Genomic DNA, 26771 nt, shown 5'->3' with positions numbered 1-26771 from the left:
GCAGGTAATACAAAACTAGGTGATACATTCACTTTTAGGCATATTAGTCATATGTTTGCTAAAATGATGTTCAATAAAAGTTTTCTGAGAGAAAAAAAAGTCTTCCCATTGAGAGAAAAATTAATGCATCCATTTATATTAGAATTATTTTATTTAAAACAAAATATTAAAAAATATTGTGAATTATAAAGTTCCAAATAAATAAAGATAACTTGCAAAAATAATTAATAAATTATTAAATGTATTAATAAAATGTAATTAATAATTAATTAGCTAGATTAATAAAAGCTAAAAAATTAATTATATGTATATTATATGTATCCCAACTTGTTGTCACTGAAATTAAGATCTCGTATGGCAAAAGATAAGCCCACATATGGCTACATCCAGTATAAATGTTTGGCTTTTGATATGTAAGACATACAGTAAATACAGGGAGAAAAGTCTATAAATTACCGTATTTTTCGCCGTATAAGACGCACTTTTTCTTCCCCAAAACTGGGGGGAAAAAGTCGGTGCGTCTTATACGGCGAATACACCCCTATAGCGGCGGTCCCTGCGGCCATCAACGGCCGGGACCCGCGGCTAATATAGGACATCACCGATCGCAGTGATGCCCTGTATTAACCCTTCAGACGCGGCGATCAAAGCTGACCGCCGCGTCTGAAGGGAAAGTGACACTAACCCGGCTGCTCAGTCGGGCTGTTCGGGACCGCCACGATTTCACCGCGGCGGTCCCGAATAGCCCGACTGAATAGCCGGGTTAGTGCTTACAGGACACCGGGAGGGACCTTACCTGCCTCCTCTGTGTCTTCTCCGTTCAGGGATCCCCTGTATGGCCGGCGCTCTCCTTCCTCGTCATCACGTTGTCGTGTACGTGCGTCGGCGTGCGTAACGACGTGATGGCGGCGACGGGGAGCGAGGATACCCGGCCGGCAGCAGAGATGTTCCGGAGCGACGGGGACGCGGCGACAGCGATGGAGCGACATCCAGGGCAGTGGTGACTGGTCCGGAGCGGCGGGGACACGTGAGTATTACCTCCTATGCAGTGGTCTTCAACCTGCGGACCTCCAGATGTTGCAAAACTACAACTCCCAGCATGCCCGAACAGCCAAAGCCTGTCCGGGCATGCTGGGAGTTGTAGTTTTGCAACATCTGGAGGTCCGCAGGTTGAAGACCACTATTGGGTTCAAAATCTTTATTTTTTTAGATTTTGCACCTATAAATTCGGTGCGCCTTATACGCCGGTGCGTCCTATAGGGTGAAAAATACGGTATATAGGTTATAAACATATACAAAAACTATTCGGCAAACATTTTTTTATTAAAACTTTCCTTTGAAGTATGTTTCCTATTTTGTGAGTTGTTAAAGTCTTTAACAACATCTTTTATATAAATATACATCATGTCCTTCAGTATCTCCTTTTTGTAATACTGTAGTAATTAATTAACTGATTTATACAAACTATTAAAGGCGTACTCCGGTGGAAAACATTTTTATTTATTTTTTTCAAATAAACTGGTTCCAAAAAGTTAAACAGATTTGTAAATTACTTCTATAAATAAAATCGTAACCCCTCCAGTACTTAGCTGCTGTATGCTCCAGAGGAAGTTGCATAATTCTTTCCAGTCTGACCACAGTGCTCTCTGCTGCCACCTCTGTCCATGTCAGGAACCATCCAGAGCAGGAGAGGTTTGCTATTGGGCTTGTACTTTGGATGGTTCCTGCCATAGACAGAGGTGTCAGCAGAGAGCACTGTGGTAAAACTGAAAAGAACTACACAACTTTCTCTGGAGCATACAGCAGCTGATAAGTACTGGAAGGATAAAGAATTTTTAATAGAAATAATTTACAAATCTGTTTAACTTTCCGGCACTATTTGATTTGAAAAAAATTATAAATAATATTATTAATAATAATAAAATGTTTTCCACCAGAGTACCCCTTTAACCCCTTAACGACGCAGGACGTATATTTACGTCCTGCGCCGGCTCCCGTGATATGAAGTGGGATCGCGCCGCAATCCCGCATCATATCGCGTCGGTCCCGGCGCTCATCAACGGCCGGGATCCGTGGCTAATACCACACATCGCCGATCGCGGCGATGTGCGGTATTAACCCTTTAGAAGCGGCGGTCAAAGCTGACCGCCGCTTCTAAAGTGAAAGTGAAAGTGACCCGGCTGCTCAGTCGGGCTGTTCGGGACCGCCGCGGTGAAATTGCGGCGTCCCGAACAGCTTGCAGGACACCGGGAGGGCCCTTACCTGCCTCCTCGGTGTCCGATCGGCGAATGACTGCTCCGTGCCTGATATCCAGGCAGGAGCAGTCAAGCGCCGATAACACTGATCACAGGCGTGTTAATACACGCCTGTGATCTGTGTAAAAGATCAGTGTGTGCAGTGTTATAGGTCCCTATGGGACCTATAACACTGCAAAAAAAAAAAGTAAAAAAAAGTGTTAATAAAGGTAATTTAACCCCTTCCCTAATAGAAGTTTGAATCACCCCCCTTTTCCCATAAAAAAAATAAAACAGTGTAAAAAAAAAAAAAAAAACATATGTGGTATCACCGCGTGTGTAAATGTACGAACTATAAAAATATATCATTAATTACACCACACGGTCAATGGCGTACGCGCAAAAAAATTCCAAAGTCAAAAAAAGCGCATTTTTGGTCACTTTTTATACCATTAAAAAATGAATAAAAAGGGATCAAAAAGTCCGATCAAAACAAAAATAACACCGATAAAAACTTCAAATCACGGCGCAAAAAATGAGCCCTCATTCCGCCCTGTACGTGGAAAAATAAAAAAGTTATAGGGGTCAGAAGTTGACATTTTTAAACGTATAAATTTTCCTGCATGTAGTTATGACAAAGTGCGACAAAATCAAACCTATATAAGTAGGGTATCATTTTAACCGTATGGACCTACAGAATAATGATAAGGTGTAATTTTTACCGAAATATGCACTGCGTAGAAACGGAAGCCCCCAAAAGTTACAAAATGGCGTTTTTTCTTCGATTTTGTCGCACAATGATTTTTTTTCCTGTTTCGTCGTGCATTTTGACTAATGTCACCGCAAAGTAGAATTGGCAATGCAAAAAATAAGCCATAATATGGATTTTTAGGTGGAAAATTGAAAGGGTTATGATTTTTAAAAGGTAAGGAGGAAAAAATGAAAGTGCAAAAACTGAAAAACTCTGAGTCCTTAAGGGGTTAAGGGGGTGCCACAGGTTTACAGAGGGTGGTCAAATGGCAAAGCAGCAGACACAGCAGTTGGTACAGTCCCGCGGCCACAATTACACTGGATAACTGGGATCCCAAATAGCCCGGACACAGCAGGTAACGAATACACAACGATCCTTTTGGTGCTCTGTTTTACTCCTCCTCCTCCTCCTCAGCACTCCAGACTGCATTTCCTGATTTTGCACTTCTGCCAGGCCAGCAGAAGTCCAAAATCTGTGCAAGAGATAGGCCGGAATGTGCTCTGGACAAGTAGGGAGACACCTAGTGGCAGCTTTTTTAAACTCAAATAAAACATAGAAAACTTCATTTTTTTTTAAAACAAAGTACATTACAAAGATTTTTTTATTTATCATAAGGAGTGCAATAGAAAAAATTAGTTTTAATGAGAGTGACCATTTAAAGGGGTACTCCGCCCCTAGCATCTTATCCCCTATCCAAAGGATAGGGGATAAGATTTCAGATCACCGGGGTCCCGCTGCTGGGGACCCCCGGGATCTCCACTGCAGAACCCCGCTATCATTACTGCACAGAGCACATAATGACCGGCGATTCAGGGGCCGGAGCATCGTTACATCATGGCTCTGCCGCCTCGTGATGTCACGGCCTGCCCCCTCAATACAAGTCTATGGGAGTGGGTGTGGCAACCATCATGCCCCCTCCCATAGATTTGCATTAAGGGGGCGGGCCGTGATGTCACGAGAGGCGTAGCCGTGACGTCACAATGATCCGGTCCCTGTATCGCCGGTATAGCGGGATAAGGGATAGGGGATAAGATGCTAGGGGCGGAGTACCCCTTTAAGCACACTAGATGGGTTGACCCTGACCTTCAAGCTATGATTCCATGATCTCATTATCATTGCAATTCTGAATAAGGCACATGCACCAGTTGTATTATATTAGGGAACTAAGTCACAGTGGGCCTACTGCTCACCCCATCCTTGGATTGACAGCTATAGAACAGTTTGGATGTATGGGACCTTTGGTGGTCTGGGCAATCCTGCTCTGTTCATGTCTGCTGGGCACTGACATCTGCCCAGGATTGCCTCGGTGTTGACGCTGGGCTTTAAATACATAACTAAGCAAAGCAATGTCAGAGCCATAGAAAGCTGGTTACGCTCTATTTACCTCCATTAATACAGATGATTAATCATCTTCTGTTACAGCTGTGAAGATAATACAACTGTGTGCGTCAAGAGGCCGAACCCCGTATTATTTACAGACAACACTGCATGTACTGCATCTGAATTGGACACCGCAGCTTTAAATATGAACGATAAACGTCCTTAAAAAAAGGGGGTTAAAGTAAAATGTATGTTTACAATAAAAAAAAGTAGCCTTGTTTATTTAGAATCACACAGCATACAGTACAGGCAATCCTAAATCTACACTATAATTAAAAATACCATATGTATATACAGTGGTCCCTCAACACCATACGATGGTAATCCGTTCCAAATGGACCATCGTTTGTTGAAACCATCGTATGTTGAGGGATCCGTGCAATGTAAAGTATAGGACAGTGGTCTATAAGCTGCGGACCTCCAGATGTTGCAAAACTACAACACCCAGCATGCCCGGACAGCCAACGGCTGTCCGGGCATGCTGGGAGTTGTAGTTTTGCAACATCTGGAAGTCCGCAGGTTGAAGACCACTGGTATTGGGGGTTATACTCAAGTGTCCCCGCCGCTCCGGACTGTCACCGCTCGTCACCGCTGCCCTGGATGTCGCCTTCCATCGCTGTCGCCGCGTCCCCGTGATGTCCCCGATGCTCCGGCAAGGCCTCTGCTTCCCCGGCATCCTCGCTCTCCGTCGGCGACATCACGTCGCTACGCATGTCGCTCCTATTGGATGACGGGACGGCGTGCGCAGCGACGTGATGATGACGATGGAGAGCGCCGACGATGCAGGGGGTCCCGAAGAGGACGCGCCGGAGCCCCGAGGACAGGTAAGTGATCGTCAGCGGACCACACGGGGCACCGTAAACATCTATCCAGTGGCAGTTGAAGCAGTCTACGCTGCCGGATAGCCGTTTATGCGATGGCCCCGACATACAAAAGCATCGTATGTTGATGCTGCCTTCAACATGCGATGGCCTTTGAGAGTGATCGTATGCTGAAATGATCGTATGTCGGGGCCATCGTAGGTCGGGGGTCACTGTATATATATTAGCTTTGGGAGATTCCAGTCTTATTATGTTATAGTATTACACTAGGGTAGGCTGACCATAATAATATTTTAATTGGTTATAGTCTGGCACCATTTTTTCTTCCCAATCACAATAACAAAGGGGGGCATTTATCATTGTAGGTGTAAGTGAAGCATTTTTTTTCCACCTATTTATTATTTTTTTTTGTGTGTGCTGGTAATGTGTAGGAGCACTACATTTATGAAATGGTCGCAGGGCTTTTGATAAATTTTGTGGAGGTTACACATTTTCTGAAATTTCACTCTTCGTATACACCAAAAAGCTAAGCTAAGTATGGGCTGGTGGTTTTTGAGCCAAATTAGCAAATTTTTTAAAAAAAACTCACAGTTGATAAATTCATTACCACTGAATAAGACTAACCTTAACAGATGGTCTGTACGCACACAGAATCTTTAGGAAAAATTGCAACACGCAGGACGTGTCCTGCGTGTCGCAACTTTACCTATAGATTCTATGTGAATAAACACAAAGGTGATTCAAGAGTGTTCGTGAGTGCCGGGATTTATTCTATTCTACTTTTTTAAGGTTGCTTTAGCAAAGCAATATATGCAAAAAAGTCTTCAGACCCTTTCAATTTAAAAAAAAATAAATCTTATTATGCTTTAGTAAGTATTCAGATCCTACTACGACATTTAAGATTTAGCCCTAGGGACCTCCTATTCCTTTTGATAATCTCTGTGATGTTTCAAAACCTTGGTTGGAGTCACCAGTGGTAATTTCAGGTGATTGAACGGAATTTGGAAAGATACATCCCTGTCTATATAAGGGCTCACAGCAAAAAAAAAAATCTGAGCAAAAGCCAAGCCATGAGGTGGAAATAACTGCCTGTAGAGCAAAGAGAATGAGAGATTGTGTAGAGGCACAAATCTGGAAAAGGGTGCAAAATGTTGCTGCACTGGAGGTTCCCAAGTGCAGAGTGGCCTCTATACTGTAAATCTTAAATGGCAGAAGCTTGTAACAATTAGGACTCTTATTTAGTAATTAATGTTACGGAGCAAAGCACTAAACTGTAGCCACTCCAGCCACACCATCAGAGGGCTCCCCTACGCCTTCTGGACGGGCTAAGGTTATCTTCCTCTTGAGACCCTGGTCATACATATCCTATATAGTGCCTCCTCTAAGATAGAGCAGACGCTACCTACTCCACTGACAATGAGGAACACCGTACATAGCCGGTCTACTACTGGACTATGAGAGGACCACCAAGTACATGAACATGAACCTAGGGTCTCTTCATCTGGATATACCTGATTCTTACCAGCACCTCCTTGTCATATAATTTGCCATTTTGTCCACATGATACTCCTGCTCCCTCTGCACTAGTCCCTGAGGAGTTGTGCCGCTTGGTTATTTGACACAACGAAACGCGTCGGATTTTGCTTAACAGACTAGCATTGTCTTGTAATCACTCTACAGATTGTATACATGTGTTTGCAAATTCTATAAGTCACTGTGTGTGTGTGGAGGTTATACCAACCAGCAATTTTACCACTTATGGTCTCTATACCTGTACTGTATCTGGCACCTTCCCTTATGTTTTCTACATAGGGAAAGGTAGGACATTCTGGATGCAGGTGGCATTCTCTAGGAAGGCCTCTCTGCAGTAACAGGCAGGGGTCTTAACAGACCAAGCAGGGTCAGTATTTAGGGACCTTTGTGATTGGTCCAGCATCCAGGGCCGGCTGTGTTGGGTCTTAACATTATTATATGCTATCTATGCATCTGTTTATCTATTTTTGTCATGTTCCTATTTAATGTATATCAATAAAAGCCCATTTTTGAATCACCCCCCTTTTCCCATTTTTCAAATAAAATAATGTAAAAAAAATAAATAAATAATAAACATTTGTGGTATCTCTGCATGTGTAAATGTCCGAACTATTTAAAAATATAATGTTAATTAAACCGCATGGTCAAATGCGCGAGCGTAAAAAAAATTCAAAAGTCCAGAAATAAGTATTTTTGGTCACTTCATATACTAGAAAAAAATTTATGAAAAAGCTATCAAAATGTGTCATCAAAACAAAAATGGTCCTAATGAAAAATCCTAATCACAGCGCAAAAAATGAGCCCTCATACATCTTTGTATGCAGAAAATTATAGGGGTCAGAAGAGGACAATTTTATGTATACTAATGTTTGTACAAAAAGTTTAACATTTTTTAAAAGTAGTAAAATAAAACAAAACCTATATAAATTAGATATAATTCTAATTGTATGGACCTACAGAATAAAGTTAATGTCTCGTTGTCAGGATCCGGGTACTGAGAGGATACTGGTGGTGGATCCTCTGTGTCAGTGGGGTGATGACGTGGGCCGTACCAGGGGAACGGAGTCTAAGGGGTTACTGGTATTCACCAGAGCCCACCGCAAAGTGGGATGGACTTGCTGCGGCAGGTAACCCCCAGGTCGTTCCACCCGATAGCGACTCAACCCCAACTGACTGCTGAGATAGGCGCGGTACAAGGGATTAGGCAAGAGCAAGGTCGGACATAGCAGAAGGTCAGGGCAGGCAGCAAGAATCGTAGTCAGGGGCAACGGCAGGAGGTCTGGCACACTGGCTTGGGACATACAAGGAACGCTTTCACTGGCACAATGGAAACAAGATCCGGCAATACAGGGAAGGGGAAGTGAGGTAGTATAGACCAGTGCACAGGTGAAATTACTAATTTGGGCCAGGCGCCAATCAGCGGTGCACTGGCCCTTTAAATCGCAGAGAGTCGGCGTGCGTGCGCCCTAGGGAGCGGGGCCACGCGCGCCGGGAGTGGACAGACGGAGGACAGGTCTGGTAAGCAGGCTGGGATGCGAACAGTGAGCGGGCGCGTCCCGCATCGCGGATCGCATCCCCACTAGAGACACTATCACAGCGCTCCCGGTCAGCGGGTCTGACCGGGGCGCTGCGCACAGGTAAACGCCGCGAACGCTCCGGGGAGGAGCGGGGACCCGGAGCGCTCGGCGAAAGGTGCACTGGGTAGAAACAGAAGCCCCAAAAAAGTTGCAAAAGGGTGTTTTGTTTTTCAATTTTGCCCTACAAAAATGTTTTTGTTTGTTTCACTGTACATTCAGAGGTAAAATGAGTGATGTCATTACGAAGCACAATTGGCGACGCAAAAAAAAAGCCCTCTCATGGTTCTTTAGATGGAAAAATAAAAGAGTTATGTCTATTAGAAGGTCAAGAAGGAAAAAACTAAACCTCCAAAAAAAAATGCATCAGTCCCAAAGGGTTATTTAATAATTAATTAATGTAATTAATTAACTAATAATAACATTATACATTACCCCTATTTAGCTCAATGAGAAAGGCTGACAAGAGCCAAAGAGGGAACAGTGCCCAGAAAAACATTTCTTATATTAACCACCGTGAGTCTCAAACCCCTATAAATCACAACTACCATATTTAGGGTGCGTTCCCACAGGGCGTATACGCAGCGTATTTGACGCTGCGCAAATTTTACGGCAGCAGCGGGAAATACGCTGCGTATCCCTTGCTCACTATACACACAGGGCTTTCCGGCGGCAGCCCTATGTGTGTAGTGAGTTTTGGAGGCGGGGCCGTAAGCCGGCGTGACTGTGACGCGCGACTCCGCCTCCAAAACTCACTGCACACATAGGGCTGCCGGCGGAAAGCCCTGTGTGTATAGAGAGCGAGGAATACGCAGCGTATTTCCCGCTGCTGCCATAAATTTTGCACAGCGTCAAATACGCTGCGTATATGCCCTGTGGGAACGCACCCTTAATTTGGCACAAATTGTGCAGCAATTGCCCTGAAACATTGTGCATGATAATGATGAGCGGCTTAGGCCGTATTTGAATTTGCGATATTTTGCAAATATTTGGGTGAATAATTGTACTATATTCGCAAAATTTTGCATATTCATTCACTTTTTTTCCATGCAAAATCTGTAATAAAATTCGCCACATGCACATGCACAATTATATCTTTTAACTAACTACTTTCCTATTGGTTGCTAGGGATATTGCTAACCTCTGACAACTGTATTTGCATCCTTCTCATTGGCCCACAAGCTTAAAGAAGGGAGGGATCAGTGTCCTCTGGAAGTGCCGATATTTGCATACTTTTCGCATAAATAAAATTTGCATTCGTATATTCGACTTCTTTGGACCACAAGCTGGAATCAGGGAGGGATGATCACTTTTTATTTATACAGTAGACATCATTGTGATGTGTACTGTGAAAAAAAAAGAATATCCGTCATAACGAATATAATTTGCGATATTCTAAAAAAAACTGCTATTCGAATTTTCATGCTCAACACTAGTGTATGACACCTGAGGCCTCCGAGGTTTTTTTTTTTTTTTTTATATTTTATAAGGATCCTGTGTAAGATAAGATCCCCTGCAGTATCAGCGCAGTATGGAAGATGATGGACAAGACAAGAGATCTGCAGTTGTGTTTTGCTGCTATTTTGAGAAAACCATCAAGAATGAATCTCAAAATTTTCAATTCTCGCCAAATCAATTTGCTCATATCTAGCCTTTGTGATTTATCAGATGTTACTTGAAATGACAGCGACCATTTCAAAAGTCAAAGGAGGAGATTTATGAAAACCTGTGCAGAGGAAATGTTGACCAGTTGCCCATAGCAACCAATCAGATCACTTCTTTCATTATGAGGCATAAGGCCTTTTCAAAAATGTAAGCAGCGATCTGATTGGTTGCTATAAGCAACTGGTCAACATTTCCTCTGCACAGGTTTTCATAAATCTCCCCCAAATAATGCATAACCCATCTAACTATATTGTGAAGGGGCTGGGTGCAAATGGTCCATATTTAAAGCTAGGTTGATCTGTGATTGGACTACTAATTTGAACAGGCCCGAAACCCTAGAGGTGTCAGGGAACTAGAGACTAGTGAGGTCTTATTTACTTAGATCTAGGACATATTCCATGGGCTGAGAAGTCAATGCAGCTTGTTCACTGCAGAAGTTGGAGTGGGCTGAAGGCCAATGTGAGTGACTCAGAGACTGTCTTTGGTGTATCCCTGGTGAGTGCTGTTACTTAGCCATTGCCATTAAAAGCCTAGAGTGGCATGAGCAGATGGTAAACTGGTGAACTGACCTTGATGAATTATTGCTGTCATGATGTAGGAGCCTTAGATAGTCAAGCCACAAAAGTTAGCAGTTTCAGAACTCTGGGCAGGCTGTCGCGGAGGGGGAGTGTCTGGGTGCATATGTCAACCTAAGGAGCAGTCAGCCTGTCGGAGCTGTTAGGGATGTCTGCCCAAAAGGAAGCAAAGCCCGATTGCTACACTCAAAACCAAGGAAGATTAAAACTAAGCTGAGGAGACATGTGAGGCACAGTCTTAGAAGGGTTGGTGAGTAGCCTGTAGCATGAGACTGGCTGCCCTGAAGGTTGTTATGTGGCCTCTTTCGTTTAGTCAACAATCACAAGTAGAGGAAAACAGGTACCTGGCACTGCCCATTTGAGGAAGTGGTAGTGAGTGTTATAGTAGAAAAAATATGGCACTCTCCAATTGCGTGGGTGCAAACCGTATGTAAAATCAAGTATAATAATGTTTAATTGACCGAAACATTACTTTATATATTTGGATTGCATAATAAATATTTTCTACTTGCACCAAAAGTGGAGTGCAATGTATACTTGATTGATAGTGAGTGTTACTAATGCTGATATAGGGTAGGTATATCAGCAGTGTCTTCTTGGTATGCTACACGGACAAGACAACAGTCATATATAAAGTAATTCATAGAAACAAAAGAAGGTCGGAGCATTCACCACGGAATCCTGCTGTGAAACTTTGTGAAACTTAGTGATACTGTAGTCCATCAGTGTATACATGCATACTATACCCCATATAGAGAGCAGAGCTACAGTGGGGATCAAAAGTTTGGGCTCCCCAGGTAAAAATTTGTATTAATGTGCAAGAAGCGAAGGAAAGATGGAAAAATCTCCAAAAAGCATCAAATTACAGATTAGACATTCTTATAATATGTCAACAAAAGTAAGATTTTATTTCCATCATTTAAACTTTTAAAATAACAGAAAACAAAAAAATGGCGTCTGCAAAAGTTTGGGCATCCTGCAGAATTTATGTCATGCACTGCCCCCTTTGCAAAGCTGAGACCTGCCAGTGTCATGGATTGTTCTCAGTCATCATCTGGGAAGACCAAGTGATGTCAATCTCAAAGGTTTTAAATGCCCAGACTCATCTGACCTTGTGAAAAAAAGTTCATTAACCCCTTCCCTATTAAAAGTTAAAATCACCACCCTTTTCCCATTTTGGTAAATGGGAAATCATTTCAGCAGGCATCCCAGTCCTGTCCCCGCCCGTTGTGCGGCTGGGACGGAAATTTCGACGGACGTACAGGTACGCCCTTGGTCCTTAAGTACCAGGACGTCAGAGTGTACCTGTATGCCCGTGGTCCTTAAGGGGTCAAAGTGCCTGTATTGCTTGAAGTTATAGCATAATTGCCAAGCTAGCTAAAACTTGGCTTCTTGGCTAGAACCTTCTAGTTCTCTGGTACCTCACATGATTGTTCTTGGATGACAGAATGGCATACCTGTATAGTTCTACGATCAACATAGGTTAGAATATAACTTTCACATTACAGAGGCATAATCAGCAGGCATCCCATGACAATGCAGAGGGGTCCTGAGACCTCAATTCACAACAGGGGCTTGCGGCAATTCCGGTCATACGGGTCACGTGTGACCCAATGACCCAGAATTAGAAGGTGATCAGCAGTGTAGTATACACCGGCAATCACCTTCTGTTGCTGGGGGGAGGTGGTGATCCCGTCACCCACCCAGGAGCGCTGCTATTGGTCGGACAATCCTCCGACCAATAGCAGCCGGCAGAGGAAGGGGTTAATGTCCCCTCCACCACGCTCAGTCAGCAGGCAGAGCTGAGAGAAGGAGCCAGGGATCAGTAAAGGGAAAGGTAGGGGTGTTAAAAAAAAAGGAAAAAAAAAAAGATTTTTAAAAAATTCCCCCGTCCCCTTATAGGTCCTCAAGGGTCCGCCACAGATTTTGCAGCACGACCCGGGCCCTATTAGGGGTTCAGGGTGCTGCGATTTGCCACCCCTTTTTTTTTGGGCCGCAACGTTTTTTTTTATATTATAACGGTGTGTCATTTCTAATCACACACCGTTATATAACATTAACATCAAGCACATACACACTACACACCCCCCCCCCCACACACACACACACTCACTCCACCCCCCCCAGAGGATTATCAGCCACGGATTCCTGAGTTTGGTGGCGACTCAAGAATCCGGATTGACACTGCCAGGTAAACTAAAATAGACTATTTTAGTTACTATTTCAGCGACGACTTTGTCAATCTAATGGTGGAGCAAACGAACTTGTACGCCCAAGAGTTCATTGTCCACCACCCAGATTTGCTTTTGGAACGCCGCAAATGCAGCCGAAATTAGGACATTTTGGGGCCTCGTGCTGCATATGGGCCTGGTCAAAAAACCAAGTGTCAGGCAGTACTGGAGCGGGGATGTCCTCTACCAGACCCTGCTTTACAGTATGATCATGGCAGGGAGGTGGTTCGAGGCCATTCGGAAATGCCTGCATTACTCTGATAATGTGGCATGCCCCCCCCCCCCACCCCCGAGGTTATCCCGCCTATGACCGGCTTTACAAAGTGAGGCCGGTCATAGATCACTTTGGGGCCAAATTTTGGGAGGCCTACTTACCCCTCAAGGATCTCTCGGTAGATTAGTCTCTTATCAGTTTTTAGTCATCTTCCGCCAGTATATTCCCTTGACACGGGAGCGGTATGGCGTGAAACTCTGCAAACTTTGCAAGAGTACCACCGGGTACACTTGCAAGTTTAGAGTATATGAGGGATGGGATTCCCGTATTGAACCCCCAGAATGTCCCCTAACTCTGGGTGTTAGCAGGAAACTCGTTTGGGACCATGTGCACCCATTGCTGGATAAGGGTTACCACGTGTATGTGGATAACTTTTATACCAGCATCCCTCTGTTCAAATCCCTTGCCGCCAGATCCACGTCCGCTTGTGGGACCGTGCAGAAGAACCAGAGAGGCCTCCCTTTAAATTTTGTTCAGATATCTATGCCCAAGGGTGAGTCCCGTGCCCTTACCCATGAAAACCTGTTGCTGGTCAGGTATAAGGATAAGAGGGATGTCCTTATGCTGACCATAATTCATGGTAACGGCAGCTCACCTGTCCTTGTGCGGAGTACCACAACAACGGTCCTCAAGCACGATTGTATTCTGGTCTACAATCAGTTTATGGGGGGAGTTGATCTCTGTGATCAAATCCTGAAGCCATACATGGCCATGCAGAAAACACGGGTACGGTACAAAAAAGTTGTGGTCTACTTGGTACAGGTTGCCATGTACAACTCTTTTGTACTGTCCCAGTACGCTGGCAGCACAGGGACATTCCTCCAGTTCCAAGAAGAAGTCCTAAGGGCCCTGATCTTTGGTGACTGGGAAAGAGCAGGCCGGAGTTCCCAAGGTACTGTAAATAAAGGTGCCAGGATCGTCCCAGGCCAGCAATTTCCAGATGAGGTCCCCCAGGTGAGGGACGATCCCAGAAAAAATGCAGAGTGTGTCACAAGACGGGGATACGGAAGGACACCCCCACTCAATGTGACACTTGCCCCGATCAACCGGGCCTTTGCATTAAAAACTGCTTCAGGGAGTATCACACTTCCATGCAGTACTAAATTTTCCCTTTTAATTTTTCATAATTTGATCCCAATGTACCAAGTCCAGAGTACATTCCAAATTTTAACCCCAAAACCTAATAAGACCTCTGGGGGTATTTCTTCCAAAAATGGGTCATAGGTCACTGAGTCACTAACATCGGGGACTTTTTTATGCTGTCTCAAATGCACGGCGCTCTCTCTCCACCTAAGCAGGGTGGGCATTTGAGGCAACAGGTTAGGGACAGCCACACACATCACATTCCCAGAATGATGATTAAGAGCATAGGGTTTGGGGTGGGCATATTTTTTTAGTTTTGGCTATGCTCTGAGTCATCATTCTGGAAACATAACCTGTTTTATCATTTTACATCCACTGTACCCCATTTTAGTAATTTACCCCATATAACACTGCTTGAGGGGGGTCCCGCTGTTCTGGCTCCATAGGTAGCTATGTAAATGCTCAAGGCCCCTGACTGCGCTCCTGCTCTTCTTAGACCTGGTGTGCACCCGCAGAGCTGTTTACATCCCAATATGAGGTATGTCCTTACTCCAAAGAAATGTATTTACACATTTACGGTGACATTTTCTCCTGTTACCACTTGTGAAAATGAAAAATTTAGGGCACCAGCATTTTAGTGTAAAAATAAAAAAAATTCCTTTTCACATCCCACTTTAATGAACATTTATCAAACACCTGTGGGGTGTTAAGGTTCACTGTACTGCTTGTTACGTTCCTTGAGGGGTGTAGTTTCCAAAATAGTATGCCATGTAGTGGCACCATAGGGGTTTCCAAAATGGGACATGCCCCCCCATTTCAGCAAAATTAGCAAATGTGACTCCTTCTCTTCTGAGCATTGTAGTGCACCCACAGTGCACTTGACCTCCCCACATGGGGTATTTCCATACTCAGAAGAGATGGGGTTACAATTTTTGGGGAGCAGTTTCTCCTATTACCACTTGTAAAAATGTAAAATTTGGGGGAAAACCTGCATTTTAGTAAAAAATAAATAAAAACATTAATTTACACATCCAAAGTCATCAAACACCTGTGGGGTGTTAATGCTCACTGTACCCCTTGTTACGTTCCTTGAGGGGTTTAGTTTCCAAAATAGTATGCCATGTTTTTTTTTTTTTTTTTTGCGGTTCTGGCACCATAGGGGCTTCCTAAATGCGACATGCCCCCCCAAAAAAAAACATTTAAGCAAAATTTGCTTTCCAAAAGCCAAATGTGACTCCTCTTCTGAGCATTGTAGTGCGCCAGCACTGCACTTGACATCCACACATGGGGTATTTCCATACTCATAAGACATGGGGTTACAAATTTTATGCATTTTCTCCTATTACCCCTTGTAAAAATGAAAAATTTGGGGGATAACCAGCATTTTAGTAAAAAAAAAAAATTTACACATTCAACTTTAACGAAAAGTCATCAAACACCTGTGGGGTGTTAAGGCTCACTGTACCCTTTGTTACGTTCCTTGAGGGGTGTAGTTTCCAAACTAGTATGCCATGTGTTTTTTGTTTTTGTTTTTGCTGTTCTGGCACCATAGAGGCTTCCTAAATGTGGCATGCCCCAAAAACCATTTCAGAAAAACTCACTCTCCAAAATCCCATTGTCGCTCCTTCCCTTCTGAGCCCTAAACTGTGCCCACCGAACACTTTACATACACATATGAGGTATTTCCTTACTCGAGGGAGATTGTGTTACACATTTTTGGGGGATTTCTCTTCTTTTACCCCTTGTCAAAATTCAAAAACTGGGTCAACAGTAACATGCAAGTGTAAAAAATGAAGATTTAGAATTTTCTCCTTCACTTTACTGCTATTCCTGTGAAACACCTAAAGGGTTAACACACTTACTGAATGTCATTTTGAATACTTTGAGGGGTGCAGTTTTTATAATGGGGTCATTTGTGGGGAATTTCTACTGTGAAGGCTCTTCAAATCCACTTCAAAACTGAACTGGTCCCTGAAAAATTCAGAATTTGAAAATTTATTGGAAAATTGCTGCTGAACTTTGAAGCCCTCTGTTGTCTTCCAAAAGTAAAAAAATGTAAAGTAGACATATCGTGTATGTGAATCAATATATAATTTATTTGGTATGTCTATTTTCCTTACAAGCAGAGAGCTTCAAAGTTAGAAAAATGCTAAATTGTAGAATTTTTCATGACATTTTTTAATTTTTCACCAAGAAATTATGCAAGTATCGGTGAAATTTAACAACTATGTTACAAAAAAATGTCACAAAAAACACTCCCGGAATCAAATTCATAAGTAAAAGGATCCCAGAGTTATAAATGCTTAAAGTGACAGTGTTCAGATGTGCAAAAAATGCTCTGGTCCTTAAAGGGGTTATCCAGGAAAAAACTTTTTTTATATATCAACTGACTCCAGAAAGTTAAACAGATTTGTAAATTTCTTCTATTAAAAAAATCTTAATCCCTTCAGTACTTATGAGCTTCTGAAGTTAAGGTTGTTTTTTTCTGTCTAAGTGCTCTCTGATGACACCTGTCTCGGGAAATGCCCAGTTTAGAAGTAAATCCCCATAGCAAACCTCTTCTAAACTGTGCGTTTCCTGAGACAGGTGTCATCAGAGAGCACTTAGACAGAAAAGAACAACCTTAACTTCAGAAGCTCATAAGTACTGAAAGGATTAAGATTTTTTAATAAAAGTAATTTACAAATCTGTTTAACTTTCTGGAGCCAGTTGATATATATAAAAAAGTTTTTTCCTGGAATACCCCTTTAAGGTTAAAATGGGCTTGGTCCTTAAGGGGTTAAAAAACCTTTCACATGTCTGCATGACACATCAAAAATGTTGTAACAATAATGCTTTTAAGGGGTTGCCTCCTTAAGAAAACCAATTTTTATACATCGAGTCTGAGAAAAAGGGGCTTTTGTCTATTAGGGGCAAAAAAAAAAAAAAAACACAAAGTGTGTCTCTTTGGAAGATCTGGATTGTTTGTGTGGATTATACAGATATTCCATTAATCATTAATTTTCACTACTATGTTATACCTCTCCTACCCTGTGGTGGCACTGCAGGGAAATAAACACCTCCTGCTAGATTCCCTCTCACACTGCAGCTGGGAGTCCTACGAGCGGTATACCCTGTGATCAACGTATGGTTGAGAGACAACTATAGCAAAAAAAGACTGTTCAAAGTTGACAACCTGATTAACATAAGCTTCTTACTACAATAGAATTCTACAACTTTTACTCATATAAAAAACCTTCCGACTCAACTTTGCCAATTCAATAAAACCAAAAATAGCCAATAAGGCTGAACTTTGGTACTTTAACCAGACATGTGTTCATTTGGCCACCAACAAAAGGAGACATTGACCTTTTTGGTCTTTCCTACAAAAATTCCACCAATGCCAAGATCACGATCACGACCCTCAAGACATCATTTCTAAGGGTTTCTGTTTATCTCTGGGAAAAGTTGCACTCAACTAGTGTACAAAGAGTAAAGAGGCTGTTATTCATATTAACTGCATTTTCATTCCTATCGTAACATCTAGAGAGCTAATAGAGGGGTTATTAACATAACAAACGTAAATGTTCTATATAAATAATACTGTTTCAGGCCAGCAAGCGCTCATCTGACAGCATTTAGGCACAGGCTCAACATCTGTTTATGAACACTTTGCCTAATGATATCATCCGATATCATTAAGTGCGGCAGAATACGGCACACGGCAGGTGCAGCTGCGCTCAGAACCCGTCACACAAAATGAAAAGAGCTGCATCCCCATTCCGAAAACCCATCATTAGGACAATTTTCTTCGACAATCCAGCCCTGTGATTTCAATCCGTATATCACCTGTAATTGTAGTTTTTAGCAAGAATCTGATTCCATACATTTATCACCGAATCACGGTGAAGGCCTGAATACTGAGAACACATTTGTGCTACCAGCTGCGGCTGCTTTTTTTAGATGTCGTGTTAACAAATTACTGCTAACAAGGCAGAGCTAGAAGAGCGGCTTTGTTTCTCTTGCTTGTGCGTTGTGTGTAAATGTGCACAATTATGGAGATTAGCCATTGATTGGTTCTCAATAATAATTGATCATTGGTCACTTAACCCTTATGGAGGGCTTTATTTAAGGTGAGACGGTGAGATAAACATAGATTAAAAAAAAGTACAATTGTACAATTCTTCTCGTTCTATGATAAACCGATCACGGAAAAAAGGGGGAAAAAAATCACATTTCGATGTCTGACTTATTTAGCTCCCGGGCAAACTAAGAAGATCATAGACACAGCCCAGTGGAATTTCCCTCTATGGATGCGGCAGAAACATACATTACATTTTTACAGACCATGGATCTGATTACAAAGTATTATTAATCTTTCTTTTTTTTTTTATCTGTCCCTTTAAACTTTTTTCATTCTTTTTTTTTATTTGCAATTTGAAAAATACCAGTGTTAAAAATGAAAGGCAATTTTTTTTTTGAAGGATCACACATAGTTTGAAAGATTTGATCCTGTAAATATGCAACTTCGGACGTAATTAGAATGCTAATTGTATTCCCCGCAACCTTTGAGATCAAGTTAATCTGCTTAGCTAAGATAGGTTTGTAGGTTCGTCAGATGCGGAACCTGTAATCATTGTATTATTGTATGTGCCGAGATGTGTAGGGAAAACTCTGCGTGATGGCAAACAAACATGTCATATCACAAGTGAATAGAAAACAGAATTTAAATGTTAACTATTTAACTATTTCAATTTTAGTATTTTAGTAAAGTTATTTTTACTTTTTGTTAAGATTTTAAATAACAAAACTACAATTTATGCTGAAATATTACAAATGTTTCAAATAAAATTAAAATGTGATGCAAAATATTTATCAAATTGCCATCACTATCATTATTATTAATAATGATAATAATAATAATAAATAGTTTTAGCAGATATATTAATAAGAGTATTGAAATCTGAAAGGCCTTCAATGCCCTTAATGCATATTCAAAACTTTTAAAATGCTTCCTTTTTTTCTATAGCCCATGTGAAAAAGTGATTAGAGATGTATTTTGAGAATCTTTTTCAGAATCTTTATTACATTACATTTATTACATTGCAAATTTTATGCATCACACAAACTGCTATAGTTTTCTCTCCATTAGAATAATAGTTTTTTTATTGCATTATTTGTTCTTTTAATTTTTGCAAAACTGAGTCAATTTTTTTTTCTATATTTTGCTTAGGTTTTTCTAAAATAACGGTAAACCGAACTAAAATAAGCTATTTTACCACCCACAAAACTGGATTTATATAACACTGAGTTCAAATAAAAGTTTATGAAATTGTATGCTTAGTATGTGCTGTAGGTCAAAAACTGCATCAAAATTGCATTTGTCAAATCTAAACATAAACATTTCCTCCAAGATAACTTAGGTTTAATTAGGACCCCTCCATGTTCTATTTATTATGCTAGTCCGGTGGCCACCATAGGCTGTCACTCAAAAGGCGAACAATGATTCAGATTTATTTCTTCCACTGAGTCGATGGCACCGGTGTCACTAAAAGAACAGCTCATTTAGATGCGGTGACACAATGTCATAGTCGTCTAACTTCACAGAGAACACAAAACCTTCATATTGGAGGAATTAACCGGCTCCAAACAAGTTCTGAACTTCATTTCCCACGGTGTGATCGAGAAAATAGTGATTATCCCACACAAAAGGGATTGTGGGCAGAGATATGCAGATGAGCACCTTAACTCTGTTACACCCTTTGTCTCTATCCACTCAACAGGGTTCTCTTTAAACATAGCTCTTAAAGCCAGTCATCTGCATATCCACGCCCACGTATCTATAGGCCCCTAAAATGACTGTTCTCTTGTGATTATATGGGAATGCAGGTCCTGAACCTGCTTGGGGGTTGAACAAGTGAGCAAATAAAGAAGAGTTTTTCAATAATGATAACCCAACTTTCTAATCCATCACAATGGGTCTGCTGTTATAGGCTTTGGGAAGGAGCATTTCTGGCATATACATAATTGGCAGAACTTTTTGAAGTCGTGGAGCAAAAATGTTTTAGTTAACACTTCCAAAACATTGATTTCCTTATTGCTCATTCTTATAAAATGTAGATTACTATTGTTGCAGAGTGTTAGGCTGCAGAGGAACAGTGCTTCGGAGATCAACTATGATGTGTTTTTGTGTTAATCACCCTTTTTTCAGGTTTACACTCAAAATACTTGGCTCGAAGGTGTCAAAGAGGAATTTGCATGTCTCTCGAATTAGATTATAAATTGAAGAGGGTTGCAGCATACATAGGAAAGAAAGGGAAAACATGGAACAATGTACTAGGTCATTATGGTTGCCTAGCATTATGTTGAGAACATCTTCCTTAAACTTTTTAGCTGTACCTTCTTCCAGATGCATAACTTAAAGGGGTACTGCACCTTTAGACATCTTATCCCCTATCCAAAGGATAGGGGATAAGATATCTGATCATGGGGCTCCCCACCGGCAGGGATCTCTCCTGAAGTACCCCCGTTCCTCAGCTGCACAGAGCAAGGATTGCTCCGTAGCTAATGACAACCAATACAGAGGACGGAGTATTGTGAGTATCGCTCCGTGCAGCTGAGAAACGGCAGTGCTGCAGGAGAGATTGGGGGGAGTTCCTAACCTTTGGATAGGGGATAAGATGTTTAGGGGTGGAGTACCCCTTTAAGGTTTCTTGGCCTTGATAAAAAATCTGTAGCCTCCAACCTACTATGTATTACTTATAATAATGGTGTCTTCTTGTATGGCAGAGGAGTCTTCAGGCCCCTTTAGGCACATGAGTCCTGAATCTTTTACCCTTATACCCCCTATGCCAATACTCCTGCCATCCTTCTATGCATGAAACGTTCCTAGTAAAAAGAAGTGAAAATAGGTGAAGTAGCTATAAAAAAAGTTATGATGTTCATTAACCAAATTTTGAAGTGCAGTAATTAAAAAAAATCTAAGGTATGGAAATAATAGGGCACTACAGATTTAAAAATGACTGAACTTTGTCAGATGCACTAATTGTATATGCTTCTATTATTTGAACATTGGATGTGTTTTGATAAATTTTATTTTTTTGTTTACTATTTTTGTTTTAGAAATGTCAATTAACTGTCTCAAGAAACATCCTATGAAGTTTTTTTTTTAAACTATTTTAATGAAAGAACTTAAACTACGATGACTAGCTGATCTGTCTAGCAAATTTCCCCTGATTTTTTTCCCCACCCAAAAGAATGTATATTTATTACACTACACCACAGTTAAAGGGGTTTTCGGCTTATTATATTGTCTTTTCGTTAAACTGTTCCCTGCCAAAAATTCTAGTAAAAAATTGTCCCAATGAATTGTCCCAGAAATCAGTTTTCACCATTAAAATCAATTGGTTGTCTATGGAATGCATGAATGTATCAGATCCTCAAAGGTGATGCATACTCTATTTCTGAGATATTCCAATCTGCTAACTTTCTCACAGTATATTTAATACATTTAAATAAAAATAAATTCAATGCATTTTAATAAATAAATATATATATAAATCTTATTTCTACTATTAAAGGAGTTTTCTAGGCAAAATGTACCACCGGGCTGGGGTTATATAAAAAAATAAACATGGTGAGGGGAATTTAACAAATCTGGAGTGAGTTTTGGCCGTTATTAGTCCGCAAATGTTGGGGAGAAAGTGGCAGACGTGCGCCATATTTATCAAATGGTGCACAGACTTTGATGAATCACCACAGAACTTTTCTACTTTAGTCTGGTTAAATGTCGCAGAGAATTGGGGTCCATGTGACAAATGTATAAAATGTCGCACGGACCTAAATGCAATTGTGGCATAGAGTTCTATAGAGCAATGGTTGACTCGCCCTGTGATAACTTCTACATCTGGCATGTACAACATTTTTGAGACATTTCTGTGACATTTCACAAAAAGTCGCCCTTGATAAATCAGTGACCACTGCACAAAGTGCTCTAAATTAGAACACTTCATGGAAATAAAATGTAAATGTTTTAAATGTCTCAGAAAATGCCCCACAGAGCAACCCGGCGACTTTTCTTGGACAAACTTAGACAAAAAAATCTGTCTAAGTGGTCCTGTGGGGACAAAATGACACATAAACTGGAAGAGGAGGAGACTTATGGAAGATCAAGATTTGCAGAGAGCGCAGAAGCTGTAGCGGGAACGAAAGAGGTGAGTATAGCATGTTAAAGGGGTTGTCCACCATAAGGTGATTTTAGTACCTACCTGCCAAACAGTAATGGACATACTAAGGAAGAATATGTGCTTGTCTTGGTGCTTATTGTCTGTGTTGTGAGATTACCATAACGTGGTTATCTTATCGTAAACCGGCTATTTCCTGTTGGAGTTTGCTCCCATAGACTACAAGTCCCATGACTTCTTGTTTGTAAGTGGGAGGTCACTTTTCTCTCTCCATCATCAGCCTCACATGTGATCATTTCCATGCAATAGACCAGTGCTTTTTAACTAGAGTGCCTCTCTAGTTTTAATTTACTGCGGAATGATCTCCCTCCCACCCAGTGGTCTCTCCACCCATTGAAGAAGACTGAATAACTGACTAGTGATTTTATGTCTCGGGCCACACTGCAACCTGGAATAACATGAGATCTCACTTATTTTGTATGCTGTTAAAAATAAACGTTGGGGCAAAAATTACAGAAGAATTGTGAGACCACCATGAAACACAGACACTATATTATCAACTACACTGACTTTACAGCCCCTGTAGCATAGTCAAATAAAAATAAATCCCGGAATACCCCTTTAATGTTTTTATACAACCTCTAGCTCAGCAGAAAATTTTCTTTTTGCCAGACAACTCCTTGAAGCAAACTTGTTTCTTTTACTATATAGCTCTCCATCTGGGGCCGAATCTCCCTCCTTCTGTTCCTGCCACAAGATTAACACAGTCCTACTCTCTAAAAAATCCTGGTGTATACAGGTGGCCTTTTACTGATAAATATTTCCTTCCCCTTTTGCTTCCCTTTATTGGTTGGAGAGGGGGCTATAATTTTCTGTCAGGTGTATAACACACCATGTATTGACAATATATGCTCACCTTGTGGTTCCTAAAAACTTTGGAAACTACTTACACACGTTCATCAATGAATAGAACTCAATTATCCCCTATTCATCTCCAATCTTAATTATATACATGACTATAAAGAACATACAGAAGGAACTAAATTCCTTAAGTGACCTAGAAATGGTGCTTGTGTGTTTGTTTTCAAAGTCAAAATCGCTTTCTAAACATGTTTTTAATGTAAATGACATATCTACTAGTGATGAGCAGTAGGGGCCATATTCCAATTTGCGATATGTCGCGAATATATGGAAAATATTCATCCTATGTTCGTGAAATTAGCATATTCGCTATGTTCATTCTCTTTAATTTTCCATGCAAAATTTTTTAATGAAATTTGCTAAGTGCGCATGCGCGATTATATCTGTACATCACTGTCCTCTGACTTCAAGTGCCGATATAAGCGAAAATTTGCATATTTATTTGCAAATATTTGCACAATATTTATTTGCAAATACTTGCATATTCGCATATATTTGCATATTCACATAAATTCGCATATTCGAAAAAAATTTACGAATAATCGTCATTAGCAATATATATCACTATAGTCTAAATATTCACGAAATCGCGAAGTGTCGATATTTGCGGTAAAAAATTAGCATTTCGAATATTCACGCTCAACACTTATGTCTACATCTACTGTAAGGAAAGAAATTTATTGCATTCAAAGATGATTCATAATGCCTAATTGTTTCATTTTCTATCTATTTAAAATAAAAAATAGCAGCACTCCGTTTGAGATAAATTAACGCATGGCTTTATTCATCAGTATTAGCTATGTTTCGGCTGCCTCACACAGCCATTATCAAGCCCTTGATAATGGCTATGTGAGACAGCCGAAACTTAGCTAATCCTGATGAAAAAAGCCATAGCCTTATGCCTATCCCTATTTTATATGAAGGATAGCCCTATACCTATCCCTATCTTATATGATGGATATTCCATCCATGCTTAAACACCTTCACTGTATTTGCAGCCACTACTTCTGCAGGGAGGCTATTCCATGTATCCACTACTCTCTCAAAGTAATACTTCCCAATATTACTGCAGAAACCTTTACCTCTCTAATTTAAAATGATGTCCTCTATATAACACTATGTCCCCTTGTGGTAGTTTTCCTTCTATATAAATCTCCTCTCCTCCTTTACCGTGTTGATTCCTTTATATATATAAAAGTCTCTATCATATCCCTTCTGTCACTTCTTTCTTCTATACATGTTAAGGTCCTTTAACCTTTCCTGGCAAGTTTTATCCTGGAATCCATGTACTAGCTTAGTATCTTCTCTGAACTCTCTCCAATTCATCTATATCCTTCTGGAGATACAGTCTCCATATTGCACACAATACTTTAAGGTCTCACCAGGGCTCTGTGCAGTGGCATGAGCACTTCCCTCTTTATGGCTAATACCTTGCCATATACACCCATGAGCACTTCCCTCTCTACTGCTAATAACTCGCCATATACACCCATGAGCACTTCCCTCTCTACTGCTAATAACTTGCCATAGACACCCATGAGCACTTCATTCCCTACTGCTAATTCCTCTCCCTATACACCCATGAACACTTCCCTCTACTGCCAATACCTCTCGCTATACACCCATGATCACTTCCTTCTCTGCTGATAATTCCTCTTCCTATAAACCCATGAACACTTCTCTCTATTGCTCATACATCTCGCTATACAACAATGAGCTCTTCCCTCTCCAATGGTAATCCCTCTCCCTATACACACAGAAGCACTTCCTTCTCTATTGATAATACCTCTCCCTAAACATCCATAAGCACTTCTCTCTATTGCACGTACCTCTCCATATACACCCATGAGAACTTCCCTCTCTACTGCTAACACAACTCTCTATACACCCATAATCTCTTCCCTCTCCAATGGTAATCCCTCTCCCTATACATCCATAAGCACTTCTCTCTATTGCACATACCTCTCCCCATATACATATGGAGTCTATCAGTTCCTGCTGCTCAATGATATTGTCTGCCTATCTTTAAGTCTTCTAAAAGTAATGACCCCTAATTTCCTTTCCTCAGATAGAGTTTAGGACTGTATCACATATTCTATACTCTGCCCTTGGGTTCTTTACACCCCAGCAGAGCTGTGGCTAGCTCCTTTCGCACGGCCTTTTGGCTAAGATCAAGTGTAGTATCTGTTCTTATCAGTTTCATGCTGGTGGTAGGTGATGCCAGTTTGGAGCTGGTGGGGATGGGTTCTGCATGGTAGGGAGCAGGTGTACCGGGGCATTCCGGGGCTGGTTCTGAGGAATCAGCTCGACGGCTGCCCTGACGTGACCTGCTTCCTCCGGGTCTCGCCATGAGGCTGAGAGGGTCTAGAGCCAAGGTACTTTAGTGCCTCGGGGAGTGGTGACCCCGAGGTGCCAAAACTCACTGGAAGGATGGACTCATGGAGTTGAAGCACGGGCACCATGATCTCTGCACCTTTGTGGCACTCACCTCTTGATTCCCGGCCTTCTGGCTAGGATCAGAGAAATTTTTATAGATCCATCCGGATGTCCAGGCAGTATATCTGCACACATTCACTTATTTCTTTCTTTTTGTCTCTCTGTGTCACTTTTTGGGTGGTGTGTGTCCACAGGATTTGTCAGGACGCGATAGCCCTTCTGGGTGTCCCTCCTGGCGGTCTAGGGGAGGTGTGTGTGGCCATTAGGTTCCGCACCTCTCTGCAAACACCCCGGGTACTCCTGCTCTGGCAGGGGTATGCCGGGAGCATTTGTGGTCCCTTAGTAGCTTCGGCGAAAAGGGACATCGAACCTGGAACCTCGCAGGTACCTTTTGGTCCGGAGGCGAAGGGTAAGGTTTGTTGGGGGGCCTCTCTCCTATCGGAGAAGAGCTTGCGATAGACCACATCCTCTGTGCACGTTTTTTTTATTTTTTATTTTTCCCGATAATACAGAACAATTCATGATTTATTTATATGCTGTGGTAGGTAATGGCAACAGCATGATCAATGACACTGTTACATGTAGAAAAGAAGACTTACACGTTATAGTAGGAATTGTTTTACATCACAATTACTTGTTTAACATATTCACAATATACTTCATGTTAATGCATCATGATTAGCATGTTATATACGATGCTCACATTGTAGCCAAGTCCTTGTATAATACAAAGAGAACACGTCACCCTCAGTAAAACTTACCGCATATACTCGAGTACAAGCCGAGTTCCCCAGCACGATTCCTCGTGCTGAAAACACCCCCCTCGGCCCACACTCGAGCGAACTCTCCACCCGCAGCGGTCCTCAACCCGCGGACCTCCAGAGGCCCCAAAACCACAACTCCCAGCAAGCCCGGGCAGCCATCGGCGGTCCACAGGCCTCCGGAGGTCCACAGGCCGAAGACCACCGCGGGCCCCGACGACATCCAGCCCCCTCCCACCCCCCCCAGCCCTGCAGGGACAGTGGCCCGCCATCCTAGTGTCTCCAAACTGTGGACCTCCACCTGTTGCAAACCCACAACTCCCAATATGCCCAGGTAGCTATTGACTGTCAGGGTATGCTGGGAGTTGTA

At 41.7% G+C, this 26771-nt stretch overlaps 1 protein-coding gene and 1 pseudogene across 2 annotated transcripts in view; one reads left to right on the top strand and one right to left on the bottom strand.

Moving 5' to 3' along the window:
- ARHGAP15 (Rho GTPase activating protein 15) overlaps positions 1 to 26771 on the bottom strand; it is a 788583-nt gene that overhangs the window by 489405 nt on the left and 272407 nt on the right. The gene's annotated exons all lie outside the window — the stretch shown is intronic.
- LOC130290114 (U2 spliceosomal RNA) lies at positions 25348 to 25440 on the top strand (annotated as a pseudogene).

The sequence above is a fragment of the Hyla sarda genome, chromosome 8 (assembly GCF_029499605.1).
Source record: "Hyla sarda isolate aHylSar1 chromosome 8, aHylSar1.hap1, whole genome shotgun sequence".
NCBI lineage: Eukaryota > Metazoa > Chordata > Amphibia > Anura > Hylidae > Hyla > Hyla sarda.
This window is presented reverse-complemented; position numbering and strand designations above follow the sequence as displayed.